Genomic DNA, 25,722 nt, shown 5'->3' on the forward strand with positions numbered 1-25,722 from the left:
AAAAAACATAAAAAAACCATTAGAACCTCAAAATTTTGCACAAAAGTGGTCGAACAAACCAGGGGCAAAATGGTCACTTTTGGTCATTGCACCATCCATGAGTTTCTATCAACAACCCAACATTATTCCACCAATATAAGCACTAAACAAACATTATTTTCATCATCAATCATCAAATCAGTCCTTCCATCAAAAGTGGGAGTTCATAGAGCCCACCAAACAAAAATTTATCATAAACAAGACTACCCACATGCATGCAAGAGTTTATACGTGTAATTCTACTTCCATAAACCAAAATTTGAAGGTCGGATCGTTACCTACTTGTGTGATGAACAAAGACAGAATTTTTTTGGTCCCCTCTTGGCCAAGAAAAATCGTGAAAAGCTCCCCCTTTTTGCAGCTTAAAATGATCTCCAAGTGTTTAGCTAAGTGTGGTTAAATTTTGGTGTGATTTGGCGGAAGATTAGATGAAGAAATGAAGAAGAAATTGGAAGAGCTTTTTGGTTCTTTTTCATTCTTGATGCACGGCTGCTATGGTGAGGAAAAGAGTGTGTTTTGCAGCTGAAAAAGCTTCTTGAGAGACTTAAGAATGAGTGGCTCAAAATGCTCCAAAAGTCAACTAGGACTAGTGCGCACACGCGCGCGTTTCGCACTCGATTCCTCTCGAGTTTATTTCACTAGTGCATTAAACCTCTAATGCACTTGTATTCATACTATTATTATTCACTCTTAATGGTCTAAAAATCATGGTCTTAAGTCCTTCAATTAATCGCGCGCGTAAAAACGCGTACTTCCGATTTGTGTGCGATAAAGTCGAATTTTCAAGAATTTCTTATAACGATAGTACTAATAACTATCACTTGAGTACTTAAACATAAAATTATCTATTTTAGCATCATTGTGTAAGTCTCTAATTTTCCAAACTTATTGTACTCTCAATCGGTTAAAATTTCCAAACACTTTTTTACTATTTTCACTAAACGAGTTTCCAAAAATTAAATTTTGAAACGAGTCACTTTAAAAATATAATTGAGTTATAGACCCATGTAATTAGGTCTAAAGAGTTTAGAAAATAATATTCGGAGTAAATGGCCAAGTAAATAATTAAATAAGTTAGAAATAGGAAATTTAAATAAGTAAATTTTGCGAGTCCTCACATGAGTCGAGTGTTAATTCCTCAATTCTCAAATTAACTTTTCTTAATCTACTATTGATCATTCTTACTTCTCCAAAATTAATACACTCTCAATTCAAATGTAGCCTCAAAAAATGTGTATTCGTGTTCCGAACTAAACGAGTTTTTAAAAAAATAATTTTTCTAACAAAACGCTTTAAAAATATAAGAGAGGCGTTTTTCCATATAAATGGATTTTAAGTAGTCGAATTAAATAATTCAGAGAAAATGAGTGAATAACTATTTAAATAAACCAGTAATATATGACGAAAATAAGAAAATTTTCGGATGCTCACAAACAGTCCCCATGGCTTGTCAATTTTCTCGATCAAGCCCTTGCCGGCTCGATTCAGTTGACCACCAATGGGGTTGAGCTCAGTGATAACAGTAATGGTCGTTGGAGACTCGTCTAAACGACCCCAGTTCAAGTATGTTCAAGTAGAATTCAATTAATGCAGTAAACAGTCACATAAGCCATAGAGCGCGAGAGTGATAAAGTACACCCTCGTCTCAAACAATTTCATCCATATACATAAGCATTCAAGTCATAAATTTCAAGTATAACCAAGCCATGTAGCAACAATCACGTGAGTAGTACACTCACCAAGCAAACACAGAGTGAAATCATAAATTTCTGTCCAACGAGCGATCCGCGTCACCGGCACGTCCTAAAACATACAATAAAACACAATGAGATTCGAGTAGGAGTCATAAACCGAATCTACATACTACTAGAGTAAGACCAAATAGAACGTATAAGTGTAAAATCAAGCTAGGACATGTGCGGAAATGAAGTTTAGGTTGGAAAACAAAAGGCAGATTTGACGTTACTTAGCGGAACTAACACAACTGAAGCTACACTTGTCAGATTGAGGTGTAATTTACACTGTTTCGAAGCTAAGATAAAGGGCTACAACTTTGATGAAGACCACTCAGTCCAGTTCGTGGTGTAGCTAGGTCAAAATTTCAATGTACCAAACCAGAATCGCACAAACAGGTTAGCTAACCGCATTCTGGTTAAATGACCATAACTCAAGCTACTGAAGTCTAATTGGGGCCTTTCTAGGGCCGTTAGAAAGTTAAGACACAGCAATTCAACTTTTGTGTTTTGGCCAAAATCAAACTCAGTACGCATCAGGGTGAACGGTCGCGGTCAGTTTGGGTGAACTGCCAACCCTGACCGCCGAACTCCTACCTAGGGCAGTCTGGGTATTTCCATCTTTTCACAGGCTACCGAGCTCGAATTGGGCTAAACTTTTAAGGCAACTATAAAACATTATTTTCTACAACTTTCATGTTTTAACCTAAGGCTAATTCGGCCTTATTCCTATCCAAACAGTACCGGACAGAACAGGGTTAATTGAAACCCTAATCTGGAATTTTCCGCACAAAGTGGAAATTTTCCGCAATTAGCTACAATTTACACACTATAGCTTCATTCTAGACTATTCCAAGCCATCATCCATGGCCACACAATATTAAACATATAAAAACAGAAAAATCATGAGTAATTATAAAAATTCATCATTCTCCACCAATAGTCATGATATTGTCCACAAAATCACCTCTTTGACTAACACAAGCTACTAATTTAACATTAGCAAGACCAAAGAATGAACTCCTTAGCTACTCACCTTGCAACTCAAGAAAGGAGCCAACTAAGCACCACTTTCTTCCAGACCACTTCACCAACAACCTCATAACCACTAAACTAAGGGTTTTTATGGAGGAATTTCAAGTTTAATCGGTTAGATTTGAAGATTGAGCAAGCTTGGGATGAAGAAAGTTGAAGGCTTTTCTTTTCTTTCCCCTTGAGAGAGTCGGCCACAAGAAGCTTGAAATGAAGATGGTTTTTGGGTCAATTTTGATTAATTGGTAAAGTTAATGAATAGTAGTCAAAGTCAAGATTAAATCACAAGGTGACACTTGTCACCCTTATTTAATGCAAAGCTATCCTTTTGTCTCTCCCACACCAATCTATCTAGGTAACCTCTAATTACCTCATAACACCTGGTAAAATAATTCTGGTATACAAAACTTAACCTAATTGGCCGAATTTTATCGAACTTTCCGCACTAGCGGGTCCCACGCCCGGTATACGTTTCTAATTTCTCATGAACTAACTTATACTAGAAAAATGATTGAAAAACCATATTTACTCATAAAATTATATAGAAAATTTTCCTAATATAGAAAATATGAAAAGCATGCAATTCAATAAAATAAAACCTAGAAAATAAGAAAATTTACGGGTTCTCACACTCTCTCCCCCTTAAAAGAATTTCGCCCTCGAAATTTCTCACATTGATTCACGAATAGGTCAGGGTATTTCCTTTGCATTTCTTCTTCCACCTCCCAGGTAGCCTCATCTACCCCATGATTTCTCCACAATATCTTTACCAAAGGAATCTGTTTGTTTCTCAACTCCTTAATTTTTCGGTCAAGCAACTGCACAGGTTTCTCTTCGTAGGTAAGGGATTCATCTATTTCGATTTTCTCTGGTTGTAAGATGTGAGATGGGTCGGGATAATACTTTTTAAGCATCGAGACGTGGAAGACGTCATGAATTCTGGAAAGACTGACGGCAGTTCTAGCCCCAACGCTACTTTACCCACTCTCTGAAGGATCTTGAAGGGTCCGACGAATCTCGGTTGGAGTTTCTTTCCTCTACCCGCCCTGACGCTTCGTAACGGTGTGACCTTAAGGAACACACGGTCCCCGACTTCAAACTCCAAGTCTTTTCTTCGATTGTCCGCGTAGCTCTTTTGCCGGCTTTGAGCTGTTTGGAGCCTTTGTCGTATCAACTTGACTTTTTCTCGTGCCTCCTCCATCAATGGAATAGTCGTTGGATCTAGGGCTTTCCTCTCGCCGAATTCATCCCAGTAGATCGGTGACCGACATATCCTCCCATAAAGTGCTTCGTATGGAGCCATTTGAATTGACGAATGGTAGCTGTTATTGCAGGCAAACTCTACTAAGGTCATATGTTGACCCCAGTTACCCCTAAAATCCAAAATGCAGGTCCTTAACATATCCTCGAGAGTTTGAATTGTTCGCTCCGATTGTCCATCCGTCTGAGGGTGATAGGTGGTGTTTAAGTTGAGTTTGGTCCCCAGAGTCTCTTGGAATTTCTGCCAAAACCTAGATACGAAGCGGGGATCTCTGTCTGAAACGATGCTCACAGGAACACCATGTAGCCTTACGATCTCGTCCATGTACACCTGAGCCAATTTGTTCATGGAATACTTCCTGTTCACTGGCAAGAAATGAGCCGATTTGGTTAAGCAATCAACAATCATCCAAACGGTATCGTGTCCTCGTTGCGTTCGCGGCAAACCTGGAACGAAATCCATTGTGATATTTTTCCACTTCCACTCGGGTATCTCAAGGGATTGTAACAAGCCCGATGGTTTTTGATGCTCCGCCTTAACCTGTTGGCAAACGAGACATTTTTGCACGTACAGAGCAATCTCCTTCTTCATGTTATCCCACCAATATGTTTCTTTTAGGTCTTGATACATCTTGCTACTACCCGGATGGATTGTGTATCTGGACCGATGAGTTTCCTCTAAAATCTCCATTCTTACCATTTCATCTTTAGACACCACCACTCGGTTTCGGTATTTTAGAATACCCTCGGGACTAAAGTTGGAATCGGTTGATTCCCCTTTTCCACCTTCTCTCCCCACTTTCGCACCATCGAATCCTCCTTTTGCGCTTCTTTAATTCGCTCCAGTAGGGTGGATGTTACCTTAATATTACCAAAAGACACCTTATGACTCCCAAGGCAGGGTTTCCACTCGCAAACGGATTCTAACAAATCCCACTCCTTGATCATTAACCCTGCTACTTGAGCCTTGCGACTTAAGGCATCAGCTACCACGTTCACCTTCCCCGGATGGTAGTTGATAGTGCAGTCGTAATCCTACAGAAATTCCATCCACCGTCGCTGCCTCATATTCAATTCCTTTTGTGAAAAGAGGTACCTAAGGCTCTTGTGGTCTGAGTAAACCTCGAAGGTCACCCCGTACAGATAGTGTCTCCACTTTTTCAGAGCGAAAACAACCGCGGCTAACTCAAGATCGTGGGTTGGGTAGTTTTGCTCGTGGGGTTTCAGCTTCCTAGAGGCAAAAGATGTCACATTTCGGTTCTGCATCAGCACACACCCCAGACCTTCCCGCGACGCGTCGGTGTAAACGGTGAACCCGTCTACTCCATTAGGCAAAGCCAGAACTGGCGCCATGGTTAATCTTTTCTTTAACTCTCGAAAACTCATTTCGCACTTGGCATCCCACACAAACCGACCATGCTTCTTTGTCAAGTCGGTTAAAGGACCGACTAGTTTGGAAAAGTCTTTAATGAAACATCGGTAATACCCCGCCAACCCTAGAAAACTACGAATCTCCGTGGGGTTTTCTGGCCGTTTCCAATTGGTCACCGCCTCTACTTTTGATGGGTCAACCGAGATACCCTCTTGGGAAATTACGTGTCCTAAGAAAGAAATTTTCTCCAGTCAAAACTCGCACTTACTAAACTTGGCATATGACCGATGCTCTCCTAGAAGCATAGGCAACTACTTTACCCATTTGCATCAAAACACACCCCAGACCTTCTCTAGAGGCATCAGAATACACGGTATAACCTTCTCTTCCGTCAGGTAATACCAAAACAGGAGCGGATGTTAATCGCTTCTTTAACTCCTGAAAACTTGACTCACACTTTGGAGTCCAAATAAACTTGTTCCCTTTCTTGGTCAGCTCGGTCATTGGTCCAGCAATCTTCGAAAAATCCTTGATAAACCGCCTATAATAACCTGCTAATCCCAAGAAACTTCTAATTTCCGTTGGAGTTTCTGGCTGTTTCCACATCATAACTGCCTCAACTTTTGCCGGATCCATGGCAATTCCATCTTTGGAAACTTTGTGCCCTAGAAAAGAAATTTCATCCAGCCAAAACTCACACTTACTGAATTTGGCATACAACTTATGCTCTCTTAGTACCTGCAAAACTATCTCCAAGTGCTTAACGTGTTCCTCTCGAGTCTTGGAGTAAATCAAGATATCATCGATAAAAACCACTACGAACTGATCTAGATACTTCTTGAAGACTCTCTGCATTAGGTCCATGAAGGCAGCTGGTGCGTTAGTTAATCCAAATGGCATGACTGCAAATTCAAAATGTCCATATCTTGTATTGAAAGTAGTCTTGGGTATATCTTCTTTCTTAATCTTCAACTGGTAATACCCTTGCCTTAAGTCCAGCTTGGAGAATACAACAGATCCTTGTAGCTGATCAAATAAACTATCGATCAAAGGTAGAGGGTATTTGTTCTTAATTGTAACCTCATTTAACCCTCGGTAATCAATACATAACCTCAAGCTTTCGTCCTTTTTCTTAACAAATAGAACGGGTGCTCCCCATGGTGAATCACTCTCCCTAACGAAACCTTTCTCCAATAGGTCCTGCAGTTGAATTTTCAATTCTTTTAGCTCTGCAGGAGCCATTCGGTACGGAGTCTTAGAAATCGGGGCCGTTCCCGGCACCAAGTCAATCTTGAACTCCACTTCTCTCTCCGGCGGTAATGTCTTTAATTCTTCAGGGAAAACGTCTGGAAATTCTCGTACCACTGGTACGTCCTCTAACTTCACTTGGTCACTAGGAGCGTTAATCAAGAATGCTAAGAATCCTTGCGCTCCTTTATGCAACATTTTCCTCGCTCGTATTCCCGAGATCATAGCAGACGATGCTTACCTACCTTTCACATCTAGCTTCAGAGTTGCTTCCCCGGGAATCCAAAGTTCTAGCACTTTTGCTCTACAGTCCAGCTTAGCATGATGATGAGCTAGGAAATCCATTCCTATAATAACATCATAACCTTTTATATCCAGGCTTATCAAATCCACTAGCATTTTACGCTCTCCAATCCAGAATTCGCAATTCTTATAAGCTAAGCTAGTGATTATATTCTTATTACCCATTGGTGTCCTAACTTCAAGATCAAAGGGTAATCTAACAGATTTCACATCAATTCTGGACATAAATGTTGGATTCACAAATGAATGAGTTGCACCAGGATCAATTAACACTCTAGCTAATCGATGAAAAATTGGAATAGTACCTTCCACGACTTTCGAGGAATCAGGTACAGGTTGGTCATCTATAGCGTATACCCTGGCAGGAACTGTCGGCCTATTCCCTCCAGAGTTGGCTGGTCCAGCATTCAGGGTTCCATCATCTTGTATTTTTGGGCAACCGGAAATTTTGTGCTCACTGCTCCCACACTTTAGGCACCTACCTTGTTTCCTCCAGCAACCATCCACAGTAAGGCCAGGTCTCTTGTAATACCCACAAGTTGCCTGTGGAGTTATCGCACGACCTCCTTGTGAGGCATTCTTAGGTTGACCTCTTCCATTTGGTCCCCCTCTAACTCCATTATTTCTTCCCCCTGCATTTCTTGCCCCAGTTCCTCTTGCTAGAGCGCCTCGTGGTGCTCCAGGACTGTTCACTCCGCTTGTTCCTCGTCCCACCTTGGCCGGTGGAGCATTTTCGTAAGTCGGCTCCCGACTACTACTAGAGGTAAATCTTTTCTTAGCTTGAAAAGATTTCACTTGGGCTCTGGCTACTTCAACTCGTTGGGCTCTCTCGACAGCGTCAGCAAAAGTGTCTATCCTCACGGCTGCTAAACCTTCCTGTATTTCTACGTTTAGTCCCTGCACGAATCTCCTTACGCGCCTTTGCTCCGTGGCTATCAATTCAGGAGCAAAACGGGACAATTTTGTAAACTGGACTTCATATTCGGCGACACTCGTCGCCCCCTACTTACATTTGATGAAGTCATCCTCTCTCTTTTCTTGGATGAGAGGTGGAAGGAATTTGGCGTTGAACTCCCTTGTGAAGTTCGCCCAAGTCCTTGGAATATGGTTCCTATCCCAGTTAACTCTAACTAGGTTCCACCAGGAACGAGCAGCTCCCTCAAACTGGAATGCGGCGAAAGTCACTTGTCTCTCTTCCGCATAGTTTAAGGCTGCGAAAATGTCAGAGATTCTCTCCCACCAGCCTTCGGCTACCTCAGGTTCTGGACCTCTGTAAAACTTAGGTGGTCCAAACTTCAGGAATCTCTCTAATGCCCGATCCTCAGTATCGATTGGGCCTCCTTGATGATGCACTGCCCCCGGGGCTGGTTGCTCAGTCATACGCTCTAGAACATCGGTTATTCTATTGATTGTGGTGGCCACTGGGTTTCCGGCCACGTTTCCCTGACCAGGGTCTTGATTGACCTCAGGTTCCCTATCACCACCCGCTTCTGGGTGTTGTCTAGTAAGTCTCCCACGTCCCCTTCCTAATACTTGGCGATCCATTGCCTAGATTATGCCTAATATTGGAAAATAAGGCAATTAGGTTAGAATATTATTTGTTATATTTTTTTCTTTGTAAATAAAACCAACCAAAAAAAAAATTGGGAAGAATAAGAATAAAACGCTTAACATATAGTTACGGTAAAAGTCATACAAATAACGGGTTGGGACATTTCCAAAAGTAAGGCACATGAGTTTAACAAAAACATATACAGATAATCCCTTAAACAAAAAATTAGGGATATAGTGCCTCGAAAGTAGGTCATTCCACTAGACAAAATTTGATGACCTAACTAATGTTCCCCTTTCTAACCCTACATATCTAGTACTATCAAGATCTAACCTAACCCTCAGTAGGGCTACCAGGAGCAATATCCTCCTCTGGATCCTCCTCCGGGTCCTCCTCTGGGTCCTCCTCCGGATCCTCCTCAACACCCGCCTGCTCGGTACCCTGAAGGATACTCGTGGTCTCGTCCATCATTATCGCGGCATCAGCCCTGATACCGGCACTCCTATCACGTATCCCCTCGGCCAATCGAGTCATCCTAGACCTCTGTCACTTTATCTCCACGCGAGCAGCCTCCAGCCTAGCATGCTCGGCCGCTAGCCTCATCTCTAAGTCGGCTATACGGTCAAACTGGGTATCCACCATGATACTCAGCTCCTCTACATCCTGGGTCAGGGTGTGGTTAGCGTCCCACAAATGGCGGCGCTTATCGTCTAAGGACAACACCAGATCGTTAGGATACGCGTATATAGCCCTACACTGGCATCGAGGATGCCTATCAGCTGGGGTATATCTCACGCGGTCTCCTCCGCCTCGTGGCCTATATGAAATGGATCTAAGCGGCTCTACATATCCATTAGACGCTCCACTACCATTAGCATGTCTGTTTCCATTCTCCATACCTGCAAAATAACCAAAATCCAAAGGTTAAAACTTAAATAGCTAATTGGTTCCAATATCGCTTAAGATATATCTAAAGGTCTCATTTCTTACTTCTAGAAAGGATTAGGGTTTCTAACACATCTAATATATCTCTCAAATAACTTTTCTAACCTAGGCTCTGATACCACCTGTGGCGACCCCACTTCCCCCTAAGGCGAACCAGAGAGTTGGCGGGCCGTCTGCCTAGCTCTCGCCAGGACTCACGCAAGTAATCTAGCCCAAATCCTTTCGAAGAATAACCTAAGCTATTACAACACCGTTTCCTTCCTACTAGGCTGATGACTAAAATCGCATTAACTTCAGAGATAACAGCATTTTTAAGATAACCAATCGTCGACTCTTAAACATCTTACGCATTACAAACCAGGCAACAAGAACATACAATCCAAATACATTAGTACAAGCCAAATAACAATTCCAGGGTTTACACTCTTCCAGCTTCAAGAGTGTGAGAACCCGTAATTTTTCCATTTTTAGGTTTTATTCTGGTTAATGGCCTGTTTTCTGCATTTTCTTTATTAGGAAAATTTTTCTAGATAATTTTTATGAGTAAAATAGTTTTTAGATGATTTTTCTAGTATCGAATAGGTTTTGAGAAATTAAGAGCGTATACCGGACGTGGGACCCACTAGTGCGAAAAGTTCGGAAAAATTCGGTCAACTAGGTTAAGTCTCGGATACTGGGTTTAATTTATCGGGTGCTAAGAGATATTTAGAAGATACCAAGTGGATTGATATGAAAGAGAATAAAGAGATAGAGATGCATTAAAGGGGTGACAAGTGTCACCATAGGATTGGATTTACCTTTTTGAACACTATTCACCCTTTTACCATTTGGTTAAAATAACTCCAAATTTGACCAAAAATCACTCCAAAATTCACTCCTTGAAGCCGGCTCTCTTGACAAGAAGAAAGAAAGAAACTCTCCAAGTTCTTCATTCCATCTTGCTCCAAATCACCAAAACAACCACTTAATCTTACTTTTGTTCCATAGAAAACCTTAAGTGAGTGTTTGTGTGGGGTTTGGTGGAGTTGTTTAGAAAGCTAAGAGGACTTGTTGCTCTCTCTCTCTTGTTTCTAAGGTGAGTTATGAAGAACCACTCTCCTCCCTCTAATGATGCTTAATTTATGATTAGTGGTGGTATAAGGTGCAACTTTATGGATTATATTGTGATTTTTGGTTGAATTGATAAAGTTTTGTAATTATTGAGGATTTTTCTGTTTTAATATGAATATGATTGTGTGGCTATGTATGATGATTGGAAATGGTATGTAAGGGACCTAGGAGGTGGAAAAAGTGGTTAATTGCAAGCAATTGCTGTTTTGGAAAGAAATTGAAAACTTACGGTTTCGTTGTTCTTCATTCTGCCCGGTTTTGTAGCTCATAGTTAGAGGCCTAATTGGCCTTGGCTTAAAACAATAAAGTTGTAGGGAATGATATTTTAGAGATTCCTACAAAATTTCAGGTCAATCGGAGTAGCGTAGCTTGAGAAACGTCGAAATTACCCTTGCTATTCTGGTTTTACCCGAATTGGAGAATTGCTTCTGTAATTGGTTATTTTGGTTAGGAATGCTTCCGAATTGGTTGTTGAGGCTTTCTGATTAAATTTATCCCTGTTTCTTAGCTTTCAGCTGGTTTTGGAATTTCTGGATTTGGACTTGGATAGCCTGATTTATGATGTTTTCACTAGAATGCGTTCTGTGAATCTGTTTTTGCGGTTCTGGTGTAGTAGATTGCATTTTTGACCTGGTTACACTCAAAACTGGGGTGAGTGACCTTATGTAATATTGTAGCCCTATCTTTAAGATTCGAAACGGTGGGTCTTGGACCTTCATCCGATAATCATAGTGCCTTTGGTGCCATTACCGCAAAATGACGTCAAAAACTGTTTTTTTCAGGGTTAAAGCTAGTTCCATTTCCGGATTTTTCTGATTTCCTCTATTGCTTGTGTGTGCTTATGGAACCCTATTTTGGGAATATTTGGCATTGGATTATGACTCGTTATCGAGTCTCATTGTACTTGTTTGCATGTTTTAGGGCGTGACGGTGGTTCACGACGTTCCTTTGACGGAAGTGCATGAAATATCACTTTCGAGCTTGGTGAGTGTACTACTCACTTGTGTGTTACTATATGGCTTTGATACTTGAACTTGATGAGTTAAATGTTATTGTACCATCGATATTAATTGAAGTAAGGGTGTACTTTATCACTCTCACTTATTTCTCATGTTATTGGAATGTCACATGAAATGTTACATGAAATGAAAAGTACTTGACTTGGCGTCGTTTGGAAGCTTGTATCCAACGACTTTTCTGTGACCTCTGAGCTCAACGCCTGTGGCCAGTTACTCGAGTCGGGCCGGCAAAGGCCTGGTCGATTAGATAACGAACCACGGTAGTCTGTTTTGGGATCTTTGGGTATTGAGACCCTCGATTCCGGTATACTCGAGTAATACCACAGTGCAAGTGTTTGGATTTCGGGCCCGGTAGGGGTATGTTGGGCGGAAGGAATGGAAGTAAAGTGGAGTCTACGGTTGGTTACTTTTAAACATTGACGGAGAGTCAATGAGGTTCGATCAAGAATGCAAACGAGGAAAAGGGCTCTTGAGAGCCGCCCGTATCCTTTTTATCTCCACCATTAATGTGTGCCTTTGCTTACTTTTGATGAATTGAAATGAAAAACTTTATGCTTATGTGAACTTTGCTGATTGAGTGGTATTATCTCACTGGGCGTAAGCTCACCCTATTCCTTTTGTTTTCCTTACAGGAAAATAAATACTTTTGGACTGCAATTGATAATTGGTTGCCGAATTGAGCTAGTTGGACATATCTTTTGTATAGCTCATTTATTGAAACCCTAAATGTACTCTTGGAACCGTTTCTCTTTTGATTTGGCAAACCAGAAATGTATCCACTTTTGAATACTTTTGTATGCCACTTTGGCTTGTAAATGCTGAATTTCACGATGTGAATGTTGGCTTGATATTTGGTTGGGTCCTGACGGGTCGGTTACTATTCATAACCGACTTCGGTTTCATTTTTTTTTTTATTTTGCCATTTTGACTTGTTTACGCGCGTTCGTAAGTTCCGGAACGCAATAGATCGCTCTATACCGAACCGTTAGTCCTGGCGAGAGTTGGGCAGGCGGTCCGCCGAACCCTTTGGTTCGCCTTAGGGTGAAGTGGGGCTGTCACAAAGAGGCAATCCAAAATAAAAGATACAATGTTTAACTCAAACTACATGCATAAAAGTGAAATTAGATTTCAAGTCTTGCTCAAAAGCCAGGACCAGTCAAGGAAAACAAATGAACGTGGGGTGAGCTAAAGCTCAGTGGTGCCCCAAAACATGCAATCAAATAAACAAATAGCAAGTATTGATTACGACTAAAGTAAACAAATAGGAAAGCGAATAACAGCACAAGGTAGGATACAGGGGCTCTCAGGAGCCATTCTCCACGCTTGATCAAAATTTACCGTAGTCGACACTCCGTCAACTCTCACTACTTACGGTCCATGTAGCTCTTCTTCTTTTTCTTAACTCCGACACCAATCATACCCCTGTTCCGGGCCCGAACACCAAATAAGAAAGCAGTAATACTCGAGTATACCCTTTGGATAAACTAGTCGAGGGATTAAATAAGAAAGCAGTAATACTCGAGTATACCCTTTGGATAAACTAGTCGAGGGATTCACCCAACGACGTCACGAACTAGTCGAGAGATTTACCCAACGACGTCACAAACTAGTCGTGGGATTTACCCAACGACGTCACAACACTTGAGATATTCACGAAAACATTTCACACAAATCACCACTCGAACGGCTAGTGTGATAAAGTACACACTGCTTACTTCGATGGATCAAAAACCACTTTGCAATTATCATATATCAAGTCAAGAAAGCACTGTAACCAAATAGTCATAAAACAAGCAGGGACACTCACCAAGAGTGAAGTTCAGATGTCAAGTTGGGAATCGAAATCCGCGTCCTCGCTAAATCCTAGAAAACCAAGTTTTTAAAACTATAAGTTTTGTTCAAGTTCTAAGTATAAAAGGTTATCTAGTATATTACTAGTTTATTTTCTTGAAATAATTCGACCATCCACTTAGGATTAAAATTTAGTAAAAGTAGGAAATGTTTTATATGGCTTTCCTTAAAATACTTTTCTTTATAAGAGTGCGGCTAGTACTATTTTATTTAAAGTAAGTTTTCTGGTATTTTTAGTTAAAGTCACTAAAATCTTGTATTTTGGAAATTTTCCTCTAGTCAACTAGCCAGGGACAATTTTAAGGAAAGAAAAGGAAATAGATCAAGACTTAGGGTTTTAGAAACTAGTGAAATCATTTTCTAAAAGTAATAAGGCTAGTTTAAGCTTAAAGGAAGAAATATCGAGTCGGCAAGGTTTAGAAAATCCCTACACAAAATTTCTAACTTTAACATACCATGCTAAGTTTTATCGTACCATGCTAGAGTGAAGATATATTTAAATAGCTTGCTTAAAACTTTCTCAAGTTCACAGGACCAAAACGGATTCCTTACGATTCCGATTCACAAGCACGTAATATTTCAGATTCGTCAATATAGCCAACTCACATTTCAAATAGAAATCTCACTAGGGCTTCGTCAATCATTAGCCCTAGGTTTTAACAGATTCATTTCTGATCAAAAATTAAACAAAAGACCAAGGCTTCATCAATCATTAGCTCTTGGTATCCAACATTAATTTCTTATAGCAATATAGCTAATAATTCAACTGTTTAGAATCACTGACAGGTACATGAACACAGGGACAAAATTTGCAACACTATCTTATCCAAGATTTCAACCAAAATCTCATTGTTTGTTAACCAAATGCAGATTAAACATTTTCCAGCAATTTTTATTCAAAAATATCCATTCCAATGCCAAGGATTTCATCTCAACATTTTAGTCGTAATACAAATCAAATTATCAATCGTATCAGAAGTTTCACATCTACGCAGCTTACTAGGCTTAAAACACACATTTCTCATGCATTTCTAAGCCGTTATATTCCAAGGAAAATTCCAGAAACAAGTTAAAATTTCCAAAAACAAACTGAAAATTCCTGCTCAAACCTCTCGGCTATCAAGAATTTTCCAGCACTTAGGTGTTCATAAATCCAACTTTTCCTCGACTGAAACATGGTTTTAGATACTCAAATTCGTCATGCAAACATTTAGCTAGCTAATTAAGATTTCCAGTTCAAAACTGTGAGAGCCTGTAATTTTTTTAAAGTACTAGGTTTTATTTTTTTTCTTTTAATTGCACGTTTTTCCACATTTTATTTATTTGAAAAATTGGGAAAATAATTTTTATGAGTAAATATAGTTTTTAGATGATTTTCTAGTATCGAATAGTTTTTGAGAAATTAAGAGCGTATACCGGACGTGGGACCCACTAGTGCGAAAAGTTCAGAAAAATTCGGCCAACTAGGTTAAGTGTTGGATACTGGAATTAATTTACCGGGTGTTAAGAGATAAGTAGAGGATGCTAAGTGGATTGGTATGAGGGAGACAAAAGTTAGGCAAGCATTAAATGAGGTGACAAGTGTCACCATTTGATTGGAGTGACTTGTAAGACTACTATTCCTTTTCTTACCATTGACCAAATAAATCACAAAATTAACCAAAAATTAACCATTTTTCTCTCCTCTTTGGCCGACTCTCTCTCTCAAAAAGAAAGAAAGAAACTCTTCAAGTTTTGCTTCCATTTAGCTCAAATCCATCCAACCAACCATTGAAACTTGCAATTTCTCCATAAAACCTCTTCAATTAGTGTTAGTGAGTTGATTTGTGGAGTTATTCGGAAGCTAAGAGGACCTATTGCTCCCTCTCTCTTGTTTCTAAGGTGAGTTGTGAAGAACCACCCTCCTCCCTTAATTGATGCTTAAATCATGATTAGTGGTAGTATGAGATGCAAGTTTATGGATTATTTCTTGATTTGTGGTTGAAGTGATGAAGTTTTATTATTTTTGGGAATTTTTCTGTTTTAATATGAACATGATTGTGTGGCTATCCATGATGATTGGAAATGGTATATAATGACTCTAGGAGGTGGAAAAGTGGTTAATTGCAAACAATTGCTGAATTGGAAGAAATTTTGGAAAGTTAGGGTTTGGTTAGGGAACATTCTGCCCGAATTTATAGCTCCTAGTTAGAGACCGAATTGGCCTTGGATTAAAACATTAAAGTTGTAGGGAATGACATTTTAAAGGTACCTACAAAATTTCAGGTCAATCGGAGTAGCGTAGAATGAGAAAAGTCGAAATTACCCTTGCTGTTTTGGTTTTATCTGAATGTAAGAATTGCGTCTGTAATTGGTTGTTTTGACTGGAATTGCTTCAGAATTGGTTGTTGAGGTCTTCTGATGAAATGTAGCCCTGTTCCTTAGTTTTTGAGAAATTAAGAGCGTATACTGGACGTGGGACCCGCTAGTGCGGTAAGTTTGATAAAATTCGGCCAATTAGGTTAAGTTGTGTATACCGAGTTTAATTTATCAGATGTTAAGAGATAATAAGAAGTTACCTAGATTGATTATTATTGGAGAGACAAAAGGATAGAGATGTATTAAATGGAGTGACAAGTGTCACTTGGAGGTTAATTCTTAACTTAGTCAATTTTGACCAACTTTCTTGCTTTACCAATTTAAGTAAAAATTTCAAAAAATCATCCTCATTTTAAAGCTTCCTTGGACGAACCTCTTCCTCCAAAAAAGAAAGGAAAAGCTATCCAATCTCTTGCTCCAAACTTGCTCAATCCAACAAACCAACCGTTTAATCTTGCATTTACTCCATAAAAACCCTTAAGTGAGTGGTTGTGAGGTGATTAGTGAAGTTGTTTGGAGGATTAAGGTGCTAAGTTGCTCTTGTTCTTGGGTTGTTAAGGTGAGTAACTAAGGGACCTTTCTTGCAACACAATAATGCTTAATTATTGACATGTGTGAGGTGAAGTGATGATTTTAGGTGTTGTTTCATGACTTTTGGTAGAATTTGGTGCATTTTCTATTTAATCATGATTTTTTCTGTTTTCAAATGATTACTATTGTGCGGCCAAGTATGATGGTTGGAAATGATTTAGAATGAAGCTAGAATGCGTAAATTGTGGTTGTTTACGGAAAATTTCCGCATTGAACGGAAAAATTCAGATTTAGGGTTTCAATTCAACCATTCTGCCCGGTACTGTTCCTCATAGTTAGAGGCCGAATTAGCCTATGGTTAAAACATGAAAGTTGTAGAGAATGATATTTTATAGTTTCCTGGAAAATTACAGCTCAATCAGAGGAACGTATCCTGTGAAAAGACCAAAATACCCCTACTGCCCTGTTTCTATCCGAAACTGATAATCAGCTTCTGTAATTGGTTATTTTGACCGGGAATACTACTAATTTGGTTGTTGATGTCTTCTTAAGAATTATAGCCTTGTATCTTAGCTTTCAAATGGATTTGGAATCACTTGAATTGGAGTTGTATGTGCTAAGATATGACTGAATGAATCAGGACTGCCACAGTAAACTTCGAACTGGAAAATCTGGGGTTGTTTTGGTAAATTTGACCTAGTTAGGGTGAGAACTGGACTATGTAGTCTTCATCAAAGTTACATATCCCTGTCTCAGCTTCAAAATTCCATAAGATTTGTCTTAATCCGATAAGCGTAACTTAAGTTCCGATTGAAACACCGAGACACGTCAAACCTGCTTTTAGGCCTATTGTCTTTCAAATTGGTTTTCGGTTGCATTATTAACCTTGTGTTGTAATTGAATATATATGAAGGGTATTGTGACACTAATTAGATGTTTTTAATAGCTTGTGAATTATATTTGAGGTTGTGGTTGATTTGGGTTGAATTTGGTGTTGAATTGTAGGGTGAAAAGTAAGAAAAACAAGGGGAAATGCTGTTAAAATTTTCGCAGGAACCCCGGAGCAGTTCTGGGAAATCTACAATATCTGGATGTCGAAATATCAGAATTGAGTTCCATTTGTTGTGTTTTAAACTAGATTCATAGGGCTATGAACCATGTAAATTTCAGTTTCTGGTTTGGTCTGTGGGATTTATGGTGATTTTTCAAAGTTAACCGAAATCGTATACCTGCTCTGCCTTTTTCTTGTTAAGACGGCAATTTGAGGCTCGAATTTGATTGGCTTGTGATCTGAATCTTCTAAATATGTCTTTTGAGAAATTTTACCCCTTTGAGTCTATTTTCCAACGGTGTAAATTTTACCAATTTCAGACTTAAGAATCCTAATATATGATCTTTCAATCAGGGGTGTGCAAAACTGAAAAAAAATATGTTTTCTTGGAATTATTCTCACTTTCAATTTCACCTTGAGATATGAGCTAGTACATCATTGTAAGTATGATTTTGAGAGGAGTGAGGGGTTTTGGGGTCATGTATGTCCTTAGGACCAACCGTTTTCTTTTATTCTTAAGCCGTCTTTTATTTTTCATACTAGTATATAACTTGGAGAGGTACCTGACTAGTAATCGAACCTCATTTGTGCATCCTATTTACTTGATTTTGGATGAAGAAATGTCAATTGTTTTACCTTTGTTATTCTTAGGGTTTGACGGTGATTAGGCCACTTTGGGTGGAAATTTTTGGAAGTACCTGTACTTGAACTGGTGAGTGTACCACTCCCCTTACTTGTTGCTTAACTTGATTTTTGCACTTGCAATCTGTGATCTGAATGATTGTACTATCTGTTTAATCTGTTTGAGACGAGAGTGTACTTTATCACACTCGTTCTCTTGTCTGTCTGTATGCCTCTTGACTATATGCAATCTGTTATCTGTATCTGAATCTGTTATCTGTATCTGAGTCTGTTCGGACGTCGTTTGGAGACTGGTATCCAACGACCTTTCTGTGACCTCTGAGCTCAACACCTATGGCTAGTTACTCAAGTCGGGCCGGCAAGGGCCTGGTCGATTAGATAACGAACCACGATAGTCTGTTTCAGGAATCTTTGGGTATTGAGACCCTTAATTCCGGTATACTCGAGTATTACCACTTCTGTTCTGTTCGGCGTTCGGGCCCGGTAGGGGTATGTTTGGTGGACGGAAATTGGTGTAAAGTGGGGTCTACGGATATGTTGGTTCTATGTACGTTGACGGAGAGTCAACGGGTTCGGATCAAGTACTACAAATGGAAATCTAGCTCTTGAGAGCCACCTGTATCCTTCCTATTTGAATCATTGTGTCTAACTACTTTACTTTACATCTGGCATGTGTGCCTGATTTGTTAAACGTGAAATGCCATGATTTTACTGCTATATGTCTGGTACCTCATTGAGCGCAAGCTCACCCCTTTTTGTTACCTTTGTTTTCCTTACAGGGTTCCATGTTTTGAAACCAAGATTTTTGGAAGAAAAAAGTTGAGCTAGTTGTAGGACTTCTTTTGTTTATACTCCTCTGTAACTGAAACCCTAATTGTATTTTGTGTAGCGTGAATACTCTGGCGTGTATTTAGTTCATTGGTTCAAGACTCCGATGTAAATATATGTATAAGTGTTTAATCGACGTCCCGTACTTCCGTATGGTTTGGTAAGCTCTGTTTAACCCTTGGTGGGCTCCAATTGTTCGTTTTCATTGAGTTCTCACGTGTACTATATAGGGTATGTGTGAATCGACTCCGTAGTCCTGGCGAGAGTTGGGCAGGCAGTCCGCCGAACCCTTTGGTTCCCCTTAGGGTGAGGTGGGGTTGTCACAGGTGGTATCAGAGCTGCTTCGCGTGGTCTCTGCGCGGAGTGAGCTTGGGCCAGTGGTGTTATGGTCTTGATTTCGTAAATGTGTCAAAGTGCTCGTTTGAGCATAAGCTATGAACCGTGCATGTCATAAGTGTAAAGATATTTATCATGGGACTTGAGGAAGTTAGGTTTGTTTGTCGGGTAGGAATCTTTAATATGGATGATTTACTCTTGGGACCGGCCGGCTCGAGTTGTGAATTATCTTAGATGGGATTCTTGCGCCCGGATACAAAAGAAATGAGAGCCTAGGTTAGAAAGGACTTGGGCCAACTAGAAATGTGATTCTATGGAACTTCGCGCAGTCTGTTCGGGTATTGTTAAGTATGATGCTCAATTTAATCGTGAGAAGGAAATAGTAAAATTTTTGTATCCCGGAGAAGGCGATGATAAGGAATTTCGAGGACGAAATTCTTTTAAGGGGGAGAGAGTGTGAGAACCCGTGGATTTTCTTATTTTCTAGACTTTATTTTATTTAATTGCACGCTTTTCTGCATTTTCTTTATTAGAAAACTTTTCTAGATAATTTTTATGAGTAAATATAGTTTTTAGATGATTTTTCTAGTATCGGTTAGTTTTTGAGAAATTAAGAGCGTATACCGGGCGTGGGACCTGCTAGTGCGCTAAGTTTGATAAAATTCGACCAATTACGTTAAGTTGTGTATACCGAGTTTAATTTATCAGATGTTAAGAGATAATTATAAGTTAACTAGATGGATTATTATTGGAGAGACAAAAGAATAGAGATGTATTAAATGGAGTGACAAATGTCACTTGGAGGTTAATTCTTAATTTAGTCAATTTTGACCAACTTTCTAGCTTTACCAATTTAAGTAAAAATTTCCAAAAATCATCCTCATTTTAAAGCTTCCTTGGCCAAACCTCTTGCTCCAAAAAAGAAAGGAAAAGCTCTCCAATCTCTTGCTCCAAACTTGCTCAATCCAACAAACCAACCGTTTAATCTTGCATTTACTCCATAAAAACCCTTAAGTGAGTGGTTGTGAGGTGATTGTGAAGTTGTTTGGAGGATTAAGGTGCTAAGTTGCTCTTGTTCTTGGGTTGTTAAGGTGAGTAACTAAGGGACCTTTCTTGCAACTCAATAATGCTTAATTATTGACATGTGTGAGGTGAAGTGATGATTTTAGGTGTTGTTTCATGACTTTTGGTAGAATTTGGTGCATTTTCTATTTAATCATGATTTTTTTTCTGTTTTCATATGATTACTATTGTGAGGCCATGTATGATGGTTGGAAATGATCTAGAATGAAGCTAGAATGCGTAAATCGTGGTTGTTTGAGGAAAATTTCCGCATTGAACGGAAAAATTCGGATTTAGGGTTTCAATTCAACCATTCTGGCTGGTACTGTTCCTCATAGTTAGAGGCCGAATTAGCCTAGGGTTAAACCATGAATGTTGTAGAGAATGATATTTTAGAGTTTCCTACAAAATTTAAGCTCAATCGGAGCAACGTAGCCTATGAAAAGACCAAAATACCCCTACTGCCCTGTTTCTATCCGAAACTGATAATCAGCTTCTGTAATTGGTTATTTTGACCGGGAATACTACTAATTTGGTTGTTGATGTCTTCTTAAGAATTATAGCCTTGTATCTTAGCTTTCAAATGGATTTGGAATCACTTGAATTGGAGTTGTATGTACTAAGATATGACTGAATGAATCAGGACTGCCACAGTAAACTTCGAACTGGAAAATCTGGGGTTGTTTTGGTAAATTTGACCTAGTTAGGGTGAGAACTGGACTATGTAGTCTTCATCAAAGTTACATATCCCTATCTCAGCTTCAAAATTCCATAAGATTTGTCTTAATCCGATAAGCGTAACTTAAGTTCCGATTGAAACACCGAGACACGTCAAACCTGCTTTTAGGCCTATTGTCTTTCAAATTGGTTTTCGGTTGCATTATTAACCTTGTGTTGTAATTGACTATATATGAAGGGTATTGTGACACTAATTAGATGTTTTTAATAGCTTGTGAATTATATTTGAGGTTGTGGTTGATTTGGGTTGAATTTGGTGTTGAATTGTAGGGTGAAAAGTAAGAAAAACAAGGGGAAATGCTGTTAAAATTTTCGCAGGAACCCCGGAGCAGTTCTGGGAAATCTACAATATCTGGATGTCGAAATATCAGAATTGAGTTCCATTTGTTGTGTTTTAAACTAGATTCATAGGGCTATGAACCGTGTAAATTTCAGTTTCTGGTTTGGTCTGTGGGATTTATGGTGATTTTTCAAAGTTAACCGAAATCGTATACCTGCTCTGCCTTTTTCTGGTTAAGACAACAATTTGAGGCTCGAATTTGATTGGCTTGTGATCTGAATCTTCTAAATATGTCTTTTGAGAAATTTTATCCCTTTGAGTCTATTTCCTAACGGTGTAAATTTTACCAATTTCGGACTTAAGAATCCTAAGATAAGATTTTTCAATCAGGGGTGTGCAAAACTGAAAAAAAATCTGTTTTCTTGGAATTATTCTCACTTTCAATTTCACCTTGAGATATGAGCTAGTACATCATTATAAGTATGATTTTGAGAGGAGTGAGGGGTTTTGGGGTCATGTATGTCCTTAGGACCAACCGTTTTCTTTTATTCTTAAGCTGTCTTTTATTTTTCGTACTAGTATATAATTTGGAGAGGTACCTGACTAGTAATCGAACCTCATTTGTGCATCGTATTTACTCGGTTTTGGATGAAGAAATGTCAACTGTTTTACCTTTGTTATTCTTAGGGTTACACGGTGATTAGGCCACTTTGGGTGGAAATTTTTGGAAGTACCTGTACTTGAACTGGTGAGTGTACCACTCCCCTCACTTGTTGCTTAACTTGATTTCTGCACTTGCAATCTGTGATCTGAATGATTGTACTATCTGTTTAATCTGTTTGAGACGAGAGTGTACTTTATCACACTCGTTCTCTTGTCTGTCTGTATGCCTCTTGACTATATGTAATCTGTTATCTGCATCTGAATCTGTTATCTGTATCTGAATCTGTTCGGACGTCGTTTGGAGACTGGTATCCAACGACATTTTCTGTGACCTCTGAGCTCAACACCTATGGCTAGTTACTCAAGTCGGGCCGGCAAGGGCCTGGTCGATTAGATAACGAACCACGGTAGTCTGTTTCAGGAATCTTTGGGTATTGAGACCCTTAGTTCCGGTATATTCGAGTATTACCACTTCTGTTCTGTTCGGCGTTCGGGCCCGGTAGGGGTATGTTTGGTGGACGGAAATTGGTGTAAAGTGGGGTCTACGGATATGTTGGTTCTATGTACGTTGACGGAGAGTCAACGGGTTCGGATCAAGTACTACAAATGGAAATCTGGCTCCTGTGAGCCACCTGTATCCTTCCTATTTAAATCATTGTGTCTAACTACTTTACTTTACATCTGGAATGTGTACCTGATTTGTTAAACGTGAAATGCCATGATTTTACTGCTATATGTCTGGTACCTCATTGAGCGCAAGCTCACCCCTTTTTGTTACCTTTATTTTCCTTATAGGGTTCCATGTTTTGAAACCAAGATTTTTGGAAGAAAAGAGTTGAGCTAGTTGTAGGACTTCTTTTGTTTATGCTCATCTGTAACTGAAACCTTAATTGTATTTTGTGTAGCGTGAATACTCTGGCGTGTATTTAGTTCATTGGTTCAAGACTCCGATATAAATATATGTATAAGTGTTTAATCGACGTCCCGTACTTCCGTATGGTTTGGTAAGCTCTGTTTAACCCTTGGTGGTCTCCAATTGTTCGTTTTCGTTGAGTTCTCAAGCGTACTATATAGGGTTTGTGTGAATCGACTCCGTAGTCCTGGCGAGAGCTGGGTAGGCAGTCCACCGAACCCTTTGGTTCGCCTTAGGGTGAGGTGGGGCTGTCACAGACTGAGGTAATATTCGGAAGGATATTTGCACGTTGTTTTGCGTAAATAGGTGAGTGTTCCTTGTTTGCTATATTTTTCTTGACTTCATGACTTGTGTTCTTGTTTGATAATGTGTTAAGTGCTTTCAAGGATTTCCAAAACGAGTTTTCCAGGTGAGCGTGTACTTTACCGCGTTCGACCTAAATGAAACGTGAAATTTTCAATGATTTAATGATTGCTACATTATTTGCGCATGATGTAAGCCTTTTGGCTGAACTGGGCCCTACCCTTCGTTACCGATCGACTCGAGCCAGAAGCGGACTCGGTCGGGCGATATGGTGACCCTGGGTGAATTTGGTATACTTGAGTATTACTTTGTAGTCTGGTGGAGCCTGGTCAATTTTCAGGAGGGGGTGAACGAATCGAAAGAACGAACGAGGGTTTTATTTACCAAAAATGTATTTTATTTAAATGACCGGAGGAATAAGGGGAATGACAGGAGAACGAACGAACGAACGAATATATGGCTCCCTGTGAGCCCGTATCCTTTTAATGAATGTGTTTATCGCTTTATTTTGTTTTTGTATCTTGAATTATTGGTTATATGTAATGAATGCATTGAACTTCTTGTTGCCTATGTGTTCGGAACCTCACTGAACTTTTAGCTCATTCCTTTAGTTTTGTTTTCCTTAACAGGGGAAAGCGAGCAAGGACGAGAGCCGTGTATCGACTAGCCTAGTCTAGTTTCTTTTGGGATGGTTCTCGCCCTAGTGCTCAGCACGGGTTGGATGTATGGTGAATCGAGAACCTTTGTATATTCGATGTTTGTACTCCCTTTTTAGATAGCAATGTATATAAGTTTTGCTTTAAGTTTTGGATCGTTGTTATGTTTAGTCTTGTGGGTTTATTCTGGTTTCGATTGAGAATTGACGTGAACGACTGAGTCCCGGTGAGAGCTGGGCAGGCGGTCCGCCGAACCCTTTGGTACGCCTTAGGGGGAGGTGGGGCTGTCACAACAACAACCTCAATAATAAGAGCATTCACAACTACAACCTTAAATATATAATTGTGCACATCAAATGTCCAAACAATCTCTTAATACAGCCAAGGAGTCGAGCTTACAAAATAAAACCAAGCAAGCCCGCTAGAGAGCTAAGGAATGCTCACATGAGCGGCTAACCAAATCTTAGACAAAGACTATACTTTCTCCACTCCCACTCTCACGTTCACATCCCTGTAAGGAAAACAAAATTCATGGAATGAGCTAGAAGCCCAGTGAGGTTCGAAGAGAACAGGCAAGTAAACTAGCAGGCATGATACCATTAAGTCAAACCCGAATAAAGCAGAACATAATGCATAGTAAAGCAGGTAACCAGATAGATCATGCAATAGTATACAGTAAAGAACAAGTTCATGGCAAAGGATATGGGTTGCTCTCAGGAGCAGGTTCCACCGCAGCTTGTCCAGGGTCCATTGACTCACTATCAATCATGGAATTATATTGTCCATAGATTACCACTAAACATCGATCTCCGTCCACCAATCAACCCCCTACCGGGCCCGAACGCCAATCAAGTACCCAGGGTTCGTCAATCTCCTCGACCAAGCTCTTGCCGGCTCAATTTAACCAACAAACCCTGGGTTGGGCTTATAGCCCCAGGTATTCAAGTATTCAAGATCTAAGCCCCAAGTATTCAAGTATTCAAGAGTGGAGTCGTTGGCTATTATCCAACACTTGCGTAGGTAATGATTGGAGACGTTAGTTGTCACCTAACGCTTCATATTCAGGCATGTCACGAGTTCTAGTCATGAATTCAAGTCAGGAATAAACAGGTTAGGAATTTCGTCCTTTACCCAAGGTTGCCTAGCTTACCCAACCGTTCTGAGGCTGGTCTCAAGCAAGAGGTCCAACAAGGGCTCAGTTCAACATTTACCGACCTACATTCACGCATAAGCATGAGTAACCCAAGTTCCCACTTACCCGACGTCTCGAATAAAGGTCCAAGGGCCTTGTTCAACCGCTGCAAGAAGATATACAGCCGGTCTACAATCATGCACATATACATGCAAGTTCGCACGCAACATCAAGTATTTCAAATTCACGGAGGTCGAGTGCCAGCAAGGACACACTCGCCTAACCAAGGCCAAGTCACAAGTAGGCTCAACATATTACGTTGTTCAAGCATTCAAGTATTTCAAGTCAAGATATAGGTCATATGTAATCAAATTACTTGTACATGCATAAATGAGATATCAAAAGTTTAGTCAAGTTAGGTCAAGTGCGATAAGGTACACACCTGCCCAAGAAATGACAAATCAAGTGTCTAGCAATTTTAGCAACAAGTAGCATGAAACATGTAATTGGAACACTCACCAGTTCTAAGTAGAGCACGTTAAAAGCTCGTCTCCGGGTGACTCTCGTATTCACTGTCAACCCTTAAAAGAAACCAAGATAAAATATTATGGACCAACCATCCAAAACCTAGGTGAACCAAGTTCACATTTAGGCTCAACTATGAGCCATACTCCTATCAAGTTGGCCTCTCAAAAACACAAAGTTCAAAGACAAATTTGAAGATACAAATCAAGGAAAATCCAAATAGATACTAGGGCAATGATT

Source organism: Coffea arabica, chromosome 5e (assembly GCF_036785885.1).
Source record: "Coffea arabica cultivar ET-39 chromosome 5e, Coffea Arabica ET-39 HiFi, whole genome shotgun sequence".
In the NCBI taxonomy this organism is placed as follows: Eukaryota; Viridiplantae; Streptophyta; class Magnoliopsida; order Gentianales; family Rubiaceae; genus Coffea; species Coffea arabica.